Genomic DNA, 12573 nt, shown 5'->3' on the forward strand with positions numbered 1-12573 from the left:
CTGCCTATTGTGGCCGTTGCCTTGACCATACTGACACACACATGCCAATAAAGTCTACGCAACTTCACTGGTGTCTACCTGTGATGAGTGTTGATAAGATTGACCACTCGTGTGCCACAATGAGCATCGTCCCTACACAGGGAGGGTCTGACTGACGCATGTACAATGGGGGTGGGTCCCTTTTGACAGCTCCACCTCTGTGAGCCAGACATTGTTCTGGGATAGTTGCTGGCAGACCTGTGCACTTATGTGTCTTCAGCAATGTGAGTATGGTGTCCAACCTCTGACCATGTGGAGCAATGTCACATATCATAACAGAATGTGTCCACACAGATGTGTGTGAGTAGGTATGCGACGTGAAGTTCTGTTGTCACATGTGATGTAGGACACCACTCCTGGCCTGCTACCGATTTGGTAATTCCTACACACAGCCCTATTCAATACATGGACGTGTGCCTACGTTGGGGGGTTGTGAGATTGTTGTTAATGTGCAATGGGGACACAGCTAGTACTCACCTTCACAGTCATCCTATTGGCCATGTGTCTTAGGGATAAACATGCGCATGGATGTCATTCACCAGGGTGTACCTTCTTGTGCAATCATTGTCCCTACATCCAGCCATAATTTCATACATGAGTGAACATAGTCATGACACATCTGTGTGATTTCGAATGTTTTATTCACATTCTGGTGAATGACGGAGCTGGAGCCGTACATGGTCATCCAAACCCACATAACATGGAATCCCAGTGGTGGGCCAACCAGAGTCCTTTGGGAATTGAAAAGTGATTGGGAAGAGGGGGAGTGCAGTCCGCAGCTGGATTGCTGTGTAATTGTCAAGCAGTGAAGATGTGGCAGTCCATGTCGGGGTCCGAGTGGATGTCGCAGAGTAATCCTGGGGACAGTGGGAGGTGTTGTCCCAGGGCATGATGCATAGGGCTGAACCAGGCAGGAACAGGCCATCTGGTGGTAATGGAATCTACTACCTCCTTCCTCACACAGTAATTACCATCCACATCTTACTCCTCTGATACTTCTTCGGTGTCTGGTGTGTGTGGCGGTGTCATGGCTGCATCTCTGGGTGCCACTGACACATCAGGGGTTGGAGATGTGTGTGTCGAAGTTCCCGCTGCAGTTATCTGGGACTGGCTCAGTGGCAGCAATGGCAAGATGATGAACTGCAGGTCATGGAAGATCCCAGCTACATCTCGCTGGTGTTCAGCCGTGGCAGTCCTACTTCCAGCCTGCATCTGCTCCATGGTCTCCATTGTCCTCCGCATCTGTGCCAACTCTGTGCTGTCATCTGGGTGCCTGTCTGACTGGACAGTTCCTGTATCTGAGTAATGGCCCCAGCGAGGTCAGCCAAGGATTGTCGGTGAGCATGGTGTGGACAGGGGGTGTCCGTAAGGGACTGTTCGTGGTCCCTGATGGGACTCAGACACTCACGTATGGCCTCGAGTTTGGCTGCCACGAGCTTGAAACCCACCCGCAGCTGATCTGCCAACTCCACCTGGCAACCCAACACACGACGTTGAAATTCCATGTATTGTTCATGGGGGTCCTGGGAGATAGCCGTGGTGGTGTGTGTTTCCTGCTGTGTGGTCTGTGCAGGTGGTGGGGTCACCTCGAGGCAGCTGGCCTGCCCTGCTCTTAGGGATGGGCTGCGGAGGCTGTCCATTATCCATTGGAGGGTGTCTTGACATATGTGCAGGTTGTCCTCTTCATCATCAATGATGGGTTCTGTGGTCTGCTCTGCATTAAGTGTTGATTGTCCCTCTGCAATGTTAAGGGGAGATGCAGGTTAACAGAGTTTCCCCTGTATGTTGACGCTTGGCAGATGTTTACATACATGACAATGCATATTGTGACTGTTTTGGTGGAGCTGGCTATTTGATGGCAGACAGTGGGATTTTCGAATACATGACGAATGTGTGGTAGTACCCATACATTATCATGACACAATGTCAGTCAATGCCAGATGTGAGTGGCCAGTTACTACACACAAGCGGAACTTGTTGTGTCCTCTGTCCTGTGGTGTAGGTGTTGCACTTTGTACCACATTGCCGTCATTGCTGATGTTCTGTCATTGCTATGTGTGTGTGCTGCATTGTGGGGGAGTTGCCCCTGCAGCTCTGATTTCATGTACTCTTATCCCGTTGAGGCGGTGTGCCTTTGAATTGTGTGCTTTTCGGGGGCTGAAATGTTTGCGACTCGGGTCATACGTGCTCTCGGACAGATTTTGTGGTCTTGTGCATTGTTCGTCTGCTGCGTGTATTGGACAGAATGAGTTGTGGGTGCACGTGGATATGTCAGAGTGTAACCTGCTCATTTACGATTGTGATCCACACTAGGCCCCCTCCATGTCGAATCGTGCACCATGTCATGTATTTTGGCTGTTGCCATGCTATCGGTCATGCAGTGTCACTTGCATAGTCGGTGTGGCTCACACAGCCACTGCTTTTCTGTATTCATCACATGTGCATGGCTGGGTTGTGTCGTTGGTGATTTGGAGGGGGCCCATGTGTGCCCATAGTGGACGGGGGCCTACTTGGTGATCCTATGTGTACTGCAGTGTGTTAAGGGTATCAGGGACATATTCCACAATCATTGTGGGTGTGCAGTGTGCTACACATAATTGTGCATGTGTGCCATTGTGCCCATCTCCCCCCGTCCCCCAGTCCCTGGTGGTTACTCACCCTGTTGCTGTTGGGTCAGGTCATTTCGAGCTGTCTCCATGCCCCCAACTCCTGCCACCTTCTCCACACTGATGCCTGTGGCCACCATTTGCTCCAGCTCATCCAGCTCCTCCTGTGGGGCAGGAGGCCCACCTCCAATCGCCCTTGCTGCCTTCCTGTTGGCGAAGAGCTTCTCCTTGGTTTGGCTGTGCACTTCATGCCAGCGCCTCTTGACCTCCTCCATTGACCTCCTCGACACTCCGATTGACTGCCATATTGCCGTTTGGGTTGCCAGTGCCGCAGTGGAGGTGACGAACAGTTGTTGATGGTGTTCTATCATCTCCGTGATGATGATCCGGTCTTCCTGAGCACTGAACCCAGTCTTCCTCTTCTCCTTGCCCTTTCCCGAACACGGGCTTCCTGGCTGGTCCTCCGTGGGGCTTGTGGGGTTCGGCTTGTCCTCTGCACTTGGTCCGGGTGCATACATGGTGCTACGCAGTTTGAATAGGTTTTGGTGTTTTATTTTGTTTTGCTTTTATAGTGCATTTTCCCGCGTGACGCGTGGGAATTGCTGGTCTGTCGCTGGTTTTCATTGATTTTGGTATGGTGCTTTGTGGCATCGCAACTTTTTGGGCGTTCTTGTTTCGTATTTTTTGTTTGTCGCGTTGGTTTTTATGCGGTCATTTGGCACGTTATCATGCAGCTATCGCATGGTGCCGCTGAGTTGGGAATTGGATGTTAAGACGGTGTTATTTTCTCGCGATGGGCTGCGATATGCAAAGTTGCGTTAAGCTAAATTTGAGATGGTTATCACACGTTCTTGAGAATATCCCCCAAAATGTTCTTCCGGACCATCAAAGGGGAACGGAAGCAGGTACAAATGGAAAACACAACTGTCATGTGGTATTAAAACAAGCAGAGCTGCGTTAAGTTGTGGGTTCCGTATCAATTATAGGTATGCAGTTCCTGGGAGGGAGGGTATCAGGTCAGAAATATAGGAACCAAAGGTGGGGGGGATGGTTCCCTTTGGAACTAGGGCCCTCACACCCCCATATTGGTGTCATGCTTCATCACTGGGCTTGCTCCTCATTGGGACAGTGCTTCAATGCCTGAAAGGTACCCTCCTGGGGCTCTTTATTGGAGATCTTTTGTCCCAATGCCATCTGTGAAGTGTGGGTGTAGGGCCCTGGGTGCAGATTGGTGAAAATAGATGTGGGTGTATAGTGAATAGTGACTTAAAAATAGACTAAGCAAATCTATAGAAATCATTTTATTCAGTTTGCTTGTCCAATTAAAAATGTGGTTGCCACCAGTAAAGACAATGATCCCTGATGGTAAAAAGGGACTTAAAGGTCGACATGTTTCTTGCCGTCATGGAATAAAAAATTATCAATGGGCAATTCGTCAGGACCGGGTGAATCTAATCTACACAGCGTTTGAGACCAAATAGGAAAATGTACGGAATCCAAACACTCAGTACCCAAGATCGGTGTACCTTAAAAAATAGATGTCAAAAGGCTGACCTGAAATTGTAATGGGACAATAACACTGTTGAATCATTCAATCAGATAACATTAGGCCTGCCACCAACCGTGATCATGTCACACAGGGGTGATAACAACAAGCTAAGGAGAAACGTGGGGAAAGCAGGTGATTAACTTATATCTGGTTTCTAACACTGTCAACAAAGAGGATGAATCACCCAATTTAGGTAATCTTTCTGCCTCCTCGAGTAAGCGCTGGAGAGACACTATACTTTAAAGTGCTGTAGGAACAGAATTTAAAACAATGAAAAGACCCCAGTGGTTGACTTGATAATAAAATGATGTCAAGCGATGATGCAGTACTTGCAGAGACCTGGTGATACTGCACCAGCAACCTATCCAAGCTCAAGACATCCTAGTGACCCGGGCTGGCCCTACAATCCAATGCCCCTTTCGGATCACTGCCTGCTGCTGCGACAGGTGTCGTCGTGCACTTGAGGCTACACCTTCATGCGTGGAATGTGGTGACAGTTGATGGCTTTTGATCTTTCTCCGAAAGTGGCTGGTGTCCTCTTGGCAGCAGCCAGATATCCATCAGTCAGTACTTGAGAGGCACCGACAGCCCCCTGCGGCTCCAGTACTGGAGACCCACAGAGGACCATCTGCACCCCCCTCTGCTGACCTTCAACCCCTCTGCTACCCAGTACTGTTTCTGTCTCCTGTGCTTCTCTTTCTTTTCTCTCCCATGAATCTCTGCCTCCCATGCTCCTCTGCTCTCTATGCTTCTCTTTCCTTCATCGATCTGTCTTTGTCTCCCGTGTTTCTCTTCCACCCGTCTCCTGTGCATCTCGTCCGTGTTGTTTTCTCGCTCATGAATCTCTGCCTTACTGCCGCCCGTGCTTCTCTTTCCTTTTTAGGTCTCGCTTGACCCAGCGCATGCGCTGGTCTGGCGAGACTTATTGAGAGGGCTCCAAAAAGTGCTACCAGGCAGCCTAGAGCTACAGTGCATGTGCGCGGGCGCGCGCACCGTGCTTGACCGCGACTACTTTCACTTTCGCGGCCGCATGGCCGCTTTGATGTTTGATCGTGATCACTTTCGCGGCCGCTTGGCATGGCCAATAGGTCTCGCTTTTGGGACCTTTTAAGTATTTAGTTATGCAACTGTTGCATGGCTAAACACTTATAAGGTCCCAAAGGCGAGACCTATTGGCTATGCCAATGCTTGTTTGATCTACCTCCCATGCTTCTCTTTCTACCCTCTGCCTCCGGTGCATCTCTGCCGTGCTTCCCTTTCTCCCGTGAATCTCTGGCTCCCGTGCTCATCTGCCCCCTATGCTTCTCTTTCCTTCATCGATCTGTCTCTGTCTCCCGTGTTTCTATTCCATCCGTCTCCTGTGCATCTCTTTCTTCTACCTGTCTCCTGTGCATCTGTGCTGTGTCTTTTCTCTCCCATGAACCTCTGCTTCCCTTGCCTCCCTGCCCTAGTGTCACTCCACTGCTCCTATTGTAATTGAGGTACTATTTCCCAACCTCCATCCTCCCGTTGTTTATGTCCTCCTCGCCATAAAGAACAAGCATTTGCAATGCAATAGGTCTCGCATTTGCGAGAGTTTAAGCTATTAGCATTGATTGCAAATGACAATACCTTTTATTTGTTTTAAAAACCAAAACAAATAAAAGACTGTCATTTACAATGCGAATAGCTCAAACTCGCGTAAATGCGAGACCTATTGCATTGCAAATGCTTGTTTTAAGAACTGTGAACGTTTGCTCATTCACAAACAGGCAACTCCCTACTGTGCAGGAGAAGGGGGGGCGTCAGTCAATCCCTGCAGATAAACCACTATGTGTACTGTTCAGCTTAGTTCAGGAAAGTGTGCAACATGTCGTTTTTACTGTGAAACCCGTAGATGCCAAGCCATTACATTTATTAAAACCTTCATGTTAGGCAAGCTGCCAGCAAACGATTGATTTGTCTCAAGCCCTTTTATTCTGTTGCAAGTAGTTATTCTGTCTACAGATTTCTATATTCTTTTTCGAAAGGTTTTTGAACGTGAACCATGCAATCCCAGCAGAGAGGGCAGTGTGGAATCAGAGGAGACAGGGAGAAAATGGGGAACCGCCTGCGCTGAAGGAGGCAGGGAACAGAGAAGGCAGCCAGTGTTAAGGGGCTGCTGTGAGCAGACGGGTAAGCGTGAGGACAGAGGGGTAAGGGGCACTGTATGAGCAGAGTGGGCAGTGTTTGACAAAAGTAGACAGGAACAGCGATTTGCCAATGAAATTAGTGACTTGTTCCAGTCTTAAAAACAGTGATTAATTACATACGTGTCACATGCGTATGAGTCCCCAATCTCCCGCCCACCTGTTATTCATCCTGATTTATATTCAAAATTAATCTTTAGTCTTGTGACCGGGGCCCGCCAATGTTTTTGTGAACCTGGCTGCCATGGAATCTGCCCCTTGCGCCCAGGTCGTTCGCCTTATTATTCACCTAAAACGTAACATAACAGTTCGTGTCTATTTTGAACTGTGGCAACTTAAGATGTGCTCACATGTCGTGGGAGTGTACAACCACTGCATGACAGTTCCTGCTCACTCTACAGCATAACACACCTGTCTGTCTTCTAAAATGGACTACGTAACTCCATGCCATCACGCACACGACTTCCATTTTTGACACAAATATTTGCCATCAGGTATGTAAGTCTAATTAAATCAATTAAATAAAACTCAGACTAAGGCGCCCTGGATACATTTGGGTGTCACGCCAAAACCTGGGGCTCGTGTAGTTCCCTCGAGGGCATGGCATAACATGAATTGATGTAATCGGTCACTATAGAAGAGTGCTTGCAACTTACACCCCTATGAAAGGGCACATAGATAACTTTACTAAACCACCTGTCCACTGTGTCAGCGACCCATTATCCTTTAAGATGGAGACCGATGATGATGATTTTTTTCCCCCGTATTAATGTCCTGAAATCAGGCTATCGTTTTACCATAACTGATGGGAGTCCTTGGAGGAAGGCTGTCTGGAACTCAGACACCACTAATGTCCTGTGCCATGTAATTCAGTCTGGTGGGGCCCCGTAGCCTGACTTCCGGTCTCCACGGGGCCCCAGTCTCCTGCCTTCTGAAGTTAGTCACTTAGGATGCTATGGTCTCACTTCCGGTCTCGAGCAACGGTGCCGGATGTTTGCAATCTTCCCCATGTAGAGATTTAAAGCTGCCGCGCGTCTCCTACGCTATTCTAGCAGTCGCGGACATTTTGCGTCGTTAGAGACAGTTGTATTCTGCGCATGTGCACTTCAAGAACGTCTGCAGAGAGAGGAAGAAATACTCCACTGTGGAACAAGCCAATACTCTTAATTTCCTCGCACAAACTGTTTATTTCTAATAGAATAAACATCAGTACTGTCAGACACCGTCCTTCAAGCCTAAACCATTTGCAACAGGTTTTGGGGGCATGCACCATCAGCTGATAACCATTCGTAAAAGTCGGTTTACTGCAAGCCTTTTATACTTCCACAAAAGGCACTTTACCGCAGATTACATATTAACTAGGTCTCGCGGTGCTTGATTCGACACCTTGGCCTCGTTCCAGTGATCGACCTAAAGGACACTGGCCAAGTTTATTTCCATGAGTGTAACTATTATTTCTGGGTTAAGAGATGCCAGGTCACCGTGCATTAACACGGAACTGTAATTTTCTGCGCTGTAGTTGGTAGTCTATTAACGTAGCAAGTGCACCCGAAGCAAGTTGCAAACACCGATGCGTGAGCAGTGCCTATGCTAAACTACAAGCAAAGCAGGCATGAAAACAACAAGGCGGAAATAATTCCAGGGAATATGTATGGTACTAACTCGACTATGCATTCATGTACACGAATGCTTGTGCTTTTCATTTGAACGGTCCCCCGGCTTTTTTTCTAGACGGGTCACGGCAATGTAACCAATAGGCGCCCAGCATGCAGGATGGGTCGGGCTCCGAGAAACAGGCTCAGCCCTGACTGGGAAGGGCTAACAAAACACAAACATTCACTGACAGGAGCCGACGCTCGAGCAAGTGTATCTGTTCCTCCTAACAAGAAAAACAGTAAGATCATGATCTGATGGTTATTGAAAAATAAAGCGTTGTCTGCGCTGGGAAATAAAGTTCAGGTGTTTCCCGCACCTGCTTCCGCTTGAGAAGAGGCCAGATTGCTTCTTGCGAAGTGATTTATTTCACTAACTTCCTATGTAATAGAGTCTGTTTGCCTGAGAAGTGTTGTGAATGCCAGTTAAAACAAGCCCTGCAGGTGTGTATAGAGGGAAGCGAGTTGAGACACGTCTCGCAGCGTCAACGAGAGACTCACCTTGAGACACGCCATGATGGTTTCTGGTCAGAGGGAGGCCGCACGCGCGCCTCGCGCTTTAAGTTTAATGAAAAAAAAAGACAAGCCTGGCGGAGCGTGGCGCGCGCGCTTGGGGGCGGGGGAGCGGACCCTTTGATGTGCTCCCAAATGGCGGATTGCATGGCGGCACGATGCGCGTGATTGTGCGCGTGCTAGCAAGGCAATCCGCTTTTTGGGAGCACTTTTCAAACCCGCTCTCTATAGTCTCGCTTCGCGATCGCTTACGCGATAGCATGGCGAGACCTAAAAAATTATAACAAATTGGCATTAGAACAGGCAGAGAAAAGTTGCCAGCATTGCATGGACAAAAAACTAGAGCACATTTTTTTGCGTTAATTCTGTTTTTATTAGGGTCGTTCAGTTGTACATAAAGTTTTCTTGGTTATATATAGGGTGATAAAAATGGTTAAACCACTTTTTTTTATTATAACTTTCCAACATGCCGCACAACATTCACAATGCTCTACAACACAGCTTAAAGACATTAACAAAGCCAATAGCTCTGTCTAAACACTTATAAGGTCCCAAAAGCGAGACCTATTGGCTATGCTAATGCTTGTTATGTTTAACTGACAAGCCATACTTCTTCAAGTCACCTGTTGCGATGCGTTTTTGAAGGAGCTGGTCCATATTTTCTGGTCTTCTTTGGTCATTCCACTGTGAGACCTTAATTTGGTACTCACACACTTGATGTACACTCCCTTTGAACCCATGCAGTTATTCTCTTTGTCTTTTTACCATCAAGACAGCGTCCCTCATCGCCACAAAATCAGCAAGGCAAGTAAGCAGACATCAGGCATTGTCAGTTGTCCTCCCATACACCTCTTTCTTCCCAGAGAAATAAGTCCTCCGGACAAAAGTGGCATTCCTGCCCAAAGTAGTCAGGCCCTTCCACATAGGGCAATCTCATTACCTTGCTGGCTTCCTTTGTGTAGGAAGGTGGAATCTGACTGCATGGTTGCCCCCACTTTTTTCCTGCTGTTTGAATGGCTTTTGACTAGTCTGGCTGGGATCCTGCTATCCAGGACCCCAGACTATCTGCTTACTCCCTTAAATGACTGGTGTGCATATTAGATGCACTAATGATTGGATACTGTGGTACCTTATGAGCCCCTAGTATATGGTACCCTAGGTACCAAGGGCATAGGTACTTCACAGGCCTACCAGGGGCTGAAGCATTTATTATGCCACCCCTGGGAAGCAGACTAAATCTGACACCACAGGTCTGCTACTGCAGCCTGGGTGAGGTAGTGTTAGCACTCCTCACTAAGGTATAGGTTCCTATATCTCACCATACACACATATATAAACCTATCAGTCACCCCTAAGGCAGGCCCTATCAATCCTGAGGGCAGGGTGCTTGGTTTACAATGTGAGGGGGTGCCTCTGCATGAGCAGGACCCCTCTGCAGCAGGCAGAGTCTATTCTCTGTGGCTGTTTGTGGATGCGGTTAAACCATATACTCTTAAGTGCATTATAACCCAACGGTAAATGCTAACTTTGGAATGACTGCATCAAAACATGTCGTGTTTGGTGGCAAACAACTTGGAATCCTACCCCCACACCAGTAGTATGATCCCACCCTTCTAGAGTGGACGATATGTACCCACTGTGGAAACACGGTAGAAATCTGAAAGAGCCCTGGCATCACAAAATGGATGCCACCAGCACAGACACTGGGCTGCCCTCCTGCTGCTGACTGAAACTCGCAGTGGAGGAGGCCCAACAATAGGCACCCTGTCACAGGGAGGTGTCACCACCTTCCAGACAGGATTTAGTGTATTGGGGCTGGGTGGGTGCACTCCTAGAGTGCTTTGAAGTCCTGCACTGGGGGAGCAGTAGGCTCCTCTGTGCATATGCCATCTCAAACCGGTTCAGAGGCTACCTGTCCCTGCTCTGGCGTGAAACTGGACAAAGGGCAGTGGGTGTAACCACCCCCTACCCTGACCCTCCCAGAGGAGTGGTCATAAAGCTAGTCCCTCCCTTTCTTTTAGTATAAGATAGGGAACCCTTGCCATTGCAAACTAGATATCCCTGGACGACGCTTTACAAGAAGAATCCTGGCCCTTCGACATTCCACTTCCTTTGGAAGACGGAAGAATCTCCCTTGGAGTCAAGGAGTGACTCCCCTGCTTGGCAGGCACCAAACACTCTAATCAACGGTCGCAAACTTTCCTGCTCCCGCTGGAGTCCAAAGTCCCTGCAGCCCCGGAAGTAGATTTCCTGACTTCTCGATGGCCATTGTGAGTCCCCAGCAGAGCTGAGGCGAGTGGACCCCACGAGTGATGAGGAACAGCAATACACAGGTAACGTGCACTATTGTCAAGTGCAACCCCTTCACGACGTTCTACAAACTTGTGCTTCAGACCATTTGTGGCCCAAGCCTCCAGAAGGTTGTGCACCGAAAATCAGAGGCCTACCCCGTCCCGAGTGACCGTGGGCTCCTGTAAAGCATTTCCTCACGAGGCATCTTTGCGATCCCTTGCCTGTTGGCTTGTGGGTCCCCTGAAGACTTTCTGATCAAACCAAAGGGCTCCCCTGGTTGCTCCAGGCCTGCCCTCACTTACCCTTGCTGGGTGAGTTCCTCAGACCTTGCTGGTCTGCACCGCTGACTTTCTTCAATTTCCACGAGACTTGCTGTTGCCAAGGCTTGTTGGCTCCAATCCGGTTGCCAACACCTCAGTGAGCTGCAGACGTCACGGGACAGTCCGAATCCAGCTCCTGGTCATCATCGATGCCTCCTGGACCTCGTGGCTGAAGAGTCAAAACACCCTTGATCACCTGAAATCACCCGACTTCCGTGGGCATCCATCTTCCTGGCCCCGGGTCACTGGCTAGTGAGTGTGAACACTGTCCCTTCTGCTTTCAGGTCATCTTCAACTCGAATCCAGCCTTGGATTCCACTGGACACTTCTTCAGTCTTCGCAAGCAGCAAATCTTCTTTGGCTTCCATAGAAAACAGCGATGCGACCCGACACCAAAAGACACCTATGCACCCGGCTTCCCTGGGTGAGGTAACTCGTGCACTCCGGTGCCCTAGTGTGTGTTGGCCCTCGAATTACTTACCTTGTAAGTGGGTTGCTTGTAGACTTCCTCAAAGTACCCTAAAACTTTAAAAATCCAACCGCGACTTGCTCCGTTGAAATCAATAGGGAACCCGCAGCTGTGTTCTCACACTGCACGCGTCTCCCGTGGGTCTTTTACTTACCTGCCTTGGGTGGATTAGTGAAGCCCCAGCGATTCTACAGGCCCTAGGCCTTGACCCTCTGCAAGTCGACTTTCCTAAACCTCTATTTTAGTATATGGTCTGGTACGCCCCTAGGGCCCCAGCCATATTTGTGCTTAACTTATTGTGAAACATTGATATTTGAATGTGTTCCTGACTTCTAATCTCATAAAGAGATTAGTAGAGTGTGTCTAGAAATAAATACATATATATTTGATATATATACCTGTGTGGTGTCCTTTCATTTGGTAATTCAAGAGATAATAATGTAAAACAAGCTGCTTTACATTCCTCTGAGACTTGGCCTGAATGCTGCTCTCCACAGCTACCACTAGGATAGCTTTCTTTAAAAGGTTGTCTTAAACCTATCTACCAGAAGAGTCGAATTTTACTGGTGCAAGGTGGCCACTATAACTAGTGACCAGCATATGCCAGGCCAACTTCTCACACTATGCATTGCCTCATCTCTAAAAGGAGGAAGAACGGTTTTATTGCCTTGACCCAAAACCGTCCACTTCTATGTGGACCGAACCAGAGACTTCTGACAGAACAACCAACTTTTTGTTAGTTCTCTGGGGCTAAGAAAAGCAAATATGAGGAGCAAAAGAAGACCATCTCAAGATGGATTGTACTGTGCTTCAGGATCTGCTATGAGCTAGCCAAGAAGAAGCCTCCAGATGGCTTGCACGCTCCTTCCACCAGAGTGATGGCTGCTACCACTGCGCGTGTTTGTGCTCTGCCTGCCAGTCATGGACATTTGCCAAGATGCTATGTCAGCATCCTCCCCAAAAGT

Source organism: Triturus cristatus, chromosome 3_2 (assembly GCF_964204655.1).
Source record: "Triturus cristatus chromosome 3_2, aTriCri1.1, whole genome shotgun sequence".
NCBI classification, from domain to species: Eukaryota; Metazoa; Chordata; class Amphibia; order Caudata; family Salamandridae; genus Triturus; species Triturus cristatus.